Source organism: Pseudophryne corroboree, chromosome 7, assembly GCF_028390025.1.
Source record: "Pseudophryne corroboree isolate aPseCor3 chromosome 7, aPseCor3.hap2, whole genome shotgun sequence".
Classification (NCBI taxonomy): Eukaryota; Metazoa; Chordata; class Amphibia; order Anura; family Myobatrachidae; genus Pseudophryne; species Pseudophryne corroboree.
In genome coordinates, this window is record NC_086450.1 from 466,778,144 (window position 1) to 466,785,679 (window position 7,536).

The 7,536-nt window shown below is 45.7% G+C and overlaps 1 pseudogene; it reads left to right on the forward strand.

Annotated features, from left to right (window-relative positions):
- The first annotated feature begins 814 nt into the window (after window positions 1-814).
- LOC134947346 (5S ribosomal RNA) lies at window positions 815-934 on the forward strand (annotated as a pseudogene).
- Window positions 935-7,536: the final 6,602 nt, after the last annotated feature.

Consider the following 7,536-nt stretch of genomic DNA (forward strand, 5'->3'; position numbering starts at 1 on the left):
TTTTGCATATTTTCAGCCCTAACAAGCTGTTTTTTTGTCATTACACACACAGATGCTGCCTATGTGTATTAGCAGCATACTGTATAAGCAAATTTCATGTACTGTTTTTACATGCCTATTAGTGATAGCTTCAATCTTATAGCTTTCTGAGCACTATAATGAATTTGTAGATACTCTTATTTGCTTCAAGAGGTTTTTGAACCTGAATGGTATCAAATAGGCATTGGGAGCAAATCAGGATATATTGTTAAGTACGGCCGTTAAGTGTAGAGAGAATTCTCAGCTGTTTATTTCTCAGCTAAATTGATACTTAATTGTGTGCACTTTTTTCCACTGTGGGTATCAAAGAATATCCTCAGCTGTTTTTTGCTGTTTTCTTTATCTCACTCTAGCCTTTCTGACATGATGTATAAATTATAATATTTGTCACAAACGCATCAGGTTTCAGAGGCTTATAGACAGTGAGAAATAGTTCTGGTGCGTGTGACATAAATTGTCTGAGGCCATTGTATTTGTGATTGCTCAATAATTATTACAGCAACAGGATTGATATAATTGTCGCCTTATTATCACCACCCTTTTTCCGGCTATGTAAGCGGATACCTTTGCATAGAAATCCCTGTATATGCCAACTGTTCTTACCATAATTCTGTCCACATGCACAGTGGATGCCCTGGTACTTAATTACTGTATATGATCAATTTTGCCAGAATTTCATCTCTAAGGACATGAGATCCAGATATCTCACACACGATTGATTCAGATCATCACTGTGGCAATACGGGTATTGGGATTGACTGAACGGGCAGATTAAAATTGCGGACATACCCCACTGGAGATGCCCGATCTCGTCTGATCTTGGAAGCCAAGCAGTGGAGGGCCGGGTCAGTACTCGGATGGGAGACCACCCTGGAACACCCTGGTACTGCAAAATATTCTTCTGCCCGATCTAGAGTGATCCCTAATAATACCAATTAGCACTCGGTTCTGTATGACTTATGATTTAATTCTCTACGACTTAATAATCCTGAATAGGATTACTGTAGAATAAATGATGGTCATATACTTTACAGAAGTGCTACTGTGATCTCAGTAAAACCACGAGGCCAAGGACATTGACTTCCGGTTCTCACAGTGGTATTGAAAACCACCTTAATTATATAGAATATATTGTTATATTTTCGCGTAGCTACACCATCTAATTATAATGTACTCCTATAATCATCTTTTTTAATAATTAATTAATAAAATCATGTTTTATCAGTATTGATTAATATACACTCAAGCCTCTGAACTGTGTGCTCCCACACAAGAGCCTACTTTCCAACTCTCTTCTGTTGTTGTTTTTTTTAAGATTAATAAGTCACCAGGGCCCGATGGTATTCAACAAAAGGTTCTAATGGAGCTTCACTCTGAACTTGCTAAACTGCTATTTTTGATCTTTAAAGATTCAGTAATATCAGGTATGGTTCCCAAAGATTGGCGTATAGCGGAAGTAGTGCCTATATTCAAAAAGGGAAGTAAAGCTGAACCAGGTAATTACAGACCAGTTAGTCTTACATCTATAGTGGGGAAAGTATTGGAAGGTATTCTAAGAGATAGTATTCAGAAGTTCCTTGAAGTCAATAAGGTCATTAAAAGGAATCAACATGGGTTTTTGAAGGACAGATCCTGTCAAACCAACTTACTTGGCTTTTATGAAGCAGTAAGCGCAAACCTAGATCAGGGTAAAGAGGTGCATGTAATCTTTTTAGATTTTGCCAAAGCATTCGACACTGTACCACACATGAGACTTATCTACAAGCTACAAGAAACAGGGCTAAGAATCACAATATACTCTTGGGTCAAAAACTGCTTAGATACTAAGGAGCTGCGCGTTGTGGTTAATGGATCTTTTTCAAATTGGACAGAAGTGCTAAGTGGTGTGCCGCAAGGTTCAGTATTAGGACAGCTATTGTTCAATATTTTCATTAACGACCTAACAGAAGGTCTAGAGAGCATGGTGTCAATTATTGCAGATGATACCACATTGTGTAAAGTTATAAATGCGAAGGGGGATGCTGAGTCACTTCAGAATGACTTAGTTACATTAGAAGCTTGGGCAGCGAAATGGAGAATGCGCTTCAATACAGACAAGTGTAAGGTAATGCACTGTGGTAACAAGAACAAAAATAACACCTACCTACTAAATGGGGTAAAATCAGGAGATTCTGTACTGGAAAAGGACTTAGGTGTCCTCATTGATAGCAAACTAAGCAGTAGTACCCAAAGTAGGACTGCAGCAAAGAAGGCTAATAAGATAATAGCATGCATAAAATGGGGAGTTGATGCTAGGGACGAGAGTATTATACTCCCATTATATAAATCACTTGTGAGGCCACATCTTGACTACTGTATACAATTCTGGGCACCTGTTAGGGTCTCCTGCCCTGTGCTGCCACGTCGTCATGGCAACCGGGAGACAAGTGCTAGCGGAGTAACCTTAGCGCAGCTGATACTCCGGTTCGGGTCTTTTGCTGTGCAGTGGTTACAGGCTCTGTGCACGGCAGGGGATCCGGTGCTGATTTTTGTGCTCACAGTCTGTGAGGTCTGAGTGGGGCGTGGACAGCACCTGCTATATAAGGCCTCTTCTCAGGTTAAGCAGATGCTGCTGAATCTTTGTTGGGTAGTCAGTTCCTGAAAGTTAGCCAGTACTGTGTAGCTTTGTATTTGTTGTTGCTTACTGCAAATAGGCCTGGGGATTTGGTACTACACTCTGCCAATCCAGACCTAGCAGTAAGATTGGAGTCAATCGTTTAACTTGCTGGGGTTCTTTTGCTACTCTGTGAACTCAGCAAGTTTGCGGCTGTATTCTCAGACTTGCCTGCCTAAATCCTGTCTCACTGTGCAAGGTGTTCAGGTGTCAGTTTAGTGGCAGTAAGCTGAACCTGTGCACTGCAAGTGAGGATTAGGATTGTGGAGACTCTCCTTGTGTCTATCATTCCATCTCTGACCAAGGAGTTTACTGCCACACCCGTTGGTAACCCTTTAGGGTTTTGCTGTTGCCCTTAGCAACAGCATTTCAGGTTCTCTACATATTAAAACACAACATCTTGCTTTTTCCATCTTAGCATTACTAATACTAGGGAGACACCCAGTTTCTTAGCCTCTGGGCTTCTCTGTTCACTTTGTGTTTATTTTGTTACCCTACCACCTTCTGTGTACGTAATGTCATATTTCCCAGTCTGTCTGTGAGTTCATTTGTTTTGCATCCCTATCCGTTCAGACACCAGTACATTCCTGCAGGCACTGGTGTGCATAACAGTTCAAACACCAGTACATTCCTGCAGGCACTGGTGTGCCTAACAGTTCAGACACCAGTACATTCCTGCAGGCACTGGTGTGCATAACATATTCAGCAGCCTAATACTCCTGAAATTTTGTGGGAATATGGAGCATACCCCTCAAAATACGTTGCAACAGGTGGTCGATCAGGTGCAGGTCCTGACTCGACAATTTAATGATTTGTCCATTAAAATGCACACCTCCCAGGCCGCTGGCGGAGCTCCCGCAGCAGCAGCACCTTCAGGGGTTAAGGAGCCGAAAGTAAATCTTCCAGATAGTTTTTCTGGAGATCGCTCGCAGTTCTTTTGTTTCAAGGAGAGCTGCAAGTTATACTTCCGGCTTAGGCCTCAGTCTTCTGGGTCGGAGATTCAGCGGGTGGGCATAGTGATTTCCTTGCTACAAGGAGACCCACAGGTCTGGGCATATGGGTTGCAGCCTGACTGTCCGTCGCTTAAAAGTGTTGATGCTTTTTTTACGGCACTGGGCATGTTGTATGATGACCTTGACAAGACGGCCTCAGCCGAGGCTCAGATTTCGATCCTTAAGCAAGGGCGAAGGCCAGTTGAGGTTTACTGTACGGAGTTTCGGAGGTTGGCCCATGATACCCAGTGGAATGACCCAGCCCTGAGACACCAGTACCGAAGAGGTCTTTCTAACCAGGTAAAAGACCAACTGGTACAATATCCCTTGCCTGATAGCTTGGATCAGCTCATGCAGTTATCCATCCGGGTGGGTAGATGGCTGAGAGAGCGTAGGCTTGAAAGGAAGACCGAGGTTTCCTTCTTTCCCAAGGGAACCTCAGACTCTGAGGAATTTTCCGAGGAGCCTATGCAGATTGGGGCTATCCGCCTCTCCTCGCGTGAGAAGACGCAGAGGAGACAGCAGGGGTTGTGTCTGTACTGTGGGAATAAAGGTCATGTGGTAGTATCATGCCCAGAAAAGCCGGAAAACTTCAGGGCCTGAGGGTGATGGGAAATATCCTGTCCGGCCAGAAGTCAGAATTTCCCAAGAAGACTTTTATCATTCCGGTGACCTTGAAGATCCTCGGTCAAACTGTCAAGACTGAGGCCTTTGTGGACAGTGGGGCCGACGGGGTTTTTATGGACCGCCAATTCGCCCTGAAACACTCTGTTCCCTTAGTACCCTTGGCATTGGAAATTGAGATTTGTGGGTTAAACGGGGAACCATTATCCCAAGGTAAAATTACCTCTTGCACTAGCCAGATTTCTTTGTTTATTGGAGCCACACACTCTGAAAAATTGTCCTTTTATGTGACTGTCTGTACTTTTGCCCCATTGGTGTTGGGGTTACCCTGGTTAAGGGCCCACAATCCTCAATTTGACTGGGTCTCTGGGGAGATTCTTAGTTGGGGTACTGATTGTTTCAGGAGTTGCTTGAGCCTTCCAGTCAGGCTCTCGCAGCTAAGTTTGCCAGGATTGCCAGGGTGTTATGCAGATTTTGCGGACGTGTTCTCCAAAAAAGTTGCAGAGGTACTACCTCCCCATCGCCCCTATGACTGTGCCATTGATTTGTTGCCAAATGCTAAGCTTCCCAAGAGCAGGTTGTACTCCCTGTCACGTCCTGAGACTCAGGCTATGGCAGAGTACATTCAGGAGAACTTGGCTAAGGGATTTATCAGACCTTCACAGTCTCCAGTTGGGTCGGGGTTCTTCTTCGTGGGTAAAAAGGACGGTTCGTTGCGACCCTGCATCGACTTCAGGGAATTGAACCGTATCACGATTAAAAACTCATACCCACTGCCTCTCATTTCGGTCTTGTTTGACCAGCTTCGTACTGCCTTTAATACCCACTCAGGGCATTATGAATATTTGGTGATGCCTTTTGGGCTTTGTAATGCCCCGGCAGTCTTCCAGGATTTCATGAACGATGTACTCAGGGAATATTTGGATAGATTCTTAGTTGTATACTTAGATGACATCCTTATCTTCTCCCATTCCCTGGAGGAACATCGGAATCCTGTACGCTTAGTCCTCCAGAAACTCAGAGACCACCGGCTTGGGGCGAAGCTGGAGAAGTGCGAATTTGGAGTTCAGCAAATCGCATTTCTAGGATATATTATCTCCCCAGAAGGTTTCCAAATGGAGGGTTCCAAGGTACAGGCAGTCCTGGATTGGGTGCAGCCCACTAGTTTGAAGGCGCTTCAGTGTTTCCTGGGCTTTGCGAATTTTTATAGACGATTTATCGCTGGATTTTCGTCTATAGTGGCGCCCTTGGTGGCACTCACTAAGAAAGGGGCGGATGTTGCTCACTGGTCTTGTGAGGCTAAAGCGGCTTTTGCCTGTCTCAAAAGGGCATTTGTCTCGGCCAAGGTGCTGCGACACCCAGATCCAGAGCGTCCTTTTGTGGTGGAGGTGGATGCCTCTGAGATAGGTATTGGGGCAGTGCTCTCTCAGATGGGAGTGTCTGATAATCGCCTTCATCCCTGTGCTTACTTTTCCCGTAAATTTTCGCCTGCCGAGATGAATTATGACGTGGGTAACCGGGAATTGTTGGCTATTAAGGATGCACTCGAGGAGTGGAGACACTGGCTTGAGGGGGCTAAGTTTGTGGTCTCAATTCTCACTGACCATAAGAATCTGGCATATTTAGAGTCAGCGAAGCGTCTCAATGCCAGGCAGGCACGATGGGCTTTGTTTTTTGCTTGCTTTAATTTTTTTATAACATATCGCCCTGGGTCAAAAAACATCAAGGCTGATGCGCTCTCGCAGAGTTTTGCTCCAATCCAGGAGACCACCGAGGAGCCGTTGCCCATTGTATTCCCATCATGTATTAAAGTGGGCATTACCCAGGACCTCTTATCATTAGTCCTTAGAGCACAGGAGCAGGCTCCTCCAGACCTTCCGGTATGTCTTTTGTTTGTGCCTCCTAGGTTAAGACAGCGAGTGTTCCTGGAATTCCATGCCAAGAAGTCGGCAGGTCACCCGGGTATTGCCAGAACTCGGGAGTTGCTATCTAGGGCGGTGTGGTGGCCCTCAGTGGATAAGGATGTGGATCAGTGGGTTCGGGCATGTGACATCTGTGCCCGAAATAAGACTCCTAGAGGGGTTCCTGTTGGCCCATTACATCCTCTCTCTATCCCATCTAAGCCATGGACCCACATTTCAATGGATTTTGTGGTGGACTTGCCCAAATCCTCGGGGATGACAGCCATCTGGGTTGTTGTTGACAGGTTTTCGAAGATGGCGCACTTCGTTCCACTGGTTGGGCTGCCATCGGCCAGATGCCTGTCTGAATTATTTATGCTGCATGTTGTGCGTCTCCACGGGTTGCCACTTGATGTGGTCTCTGACCGCGGATCCCAGTTTGTGGCCAAATTCTGGAGGGCATTTTGTTCCGATCTCCAGATTTCTGTCAGCTTGTCGTCAGGCTACCATCCGTAGTCTAATGGGCAGACTGAAAGGGTGAACCAGTCCTTGGAGCAGTTCCTCAGGTGTTATGTCTCCAAGTGTCAGACTGACTGGGTTGCTCATCTGTCCATGGCGGAGTTTGCCTATAACAACGCGGCTCACTCTGCTACAGGGATCTCTCCCTTCCTTTGTGTGTATGGGCATCATCCTATGGCCAATTCTTTTGACCCCCTGGACTCCACGCCTGGTGGTTCCTCTGTGGTTTCGGTCCTTAGAGGTATTTGGAGGAAAGTGAAGAAAGCCCTTGTGTCTGTGTCATTAGTGACCAAAAGGGTTTTTGATAAGCGGAAAAGACCCTGCAGCTTCAAATTAGGAGACTTTGTCTGGTTGTCTACCAAGAATTTGATGTTGAGACAGCCATCTCCTAAGTTAGGCCCCCGGTTCATCGACCCTTATAAGATCACCAGGGTTATCAATCCGGTGGCATTTCAGTTAGATCTGCCCCGTTCTTTGGGTATCAATAAACATTTCATTGTTCCCTTTTAAAACGGGCGATTAGTAATCCTTCTTCCAGTGGAAGACCTTCCCCTCTTCTGATACGTGGCCAGAGGGAGTTTGTTGTTGAAAAGATTCTTGACTCCAAGATGGTTCGTGGTCGGTTGTCATTTTTGGTGCACTGGAAGGGGTATGGCCCAGAGGAGCGGTCGTGGGTACGCAGTTGTGATCTTCATGCCCCCAGACTGATACGCTCTTTCTCCTCGCAGTTCCCCGATAAACCCGGTGGTAGGGGTTCTTTGACCCCTCGTCAGAGGGGGGGCACTGTTAGGGTCTCCTGCCCTGTGCT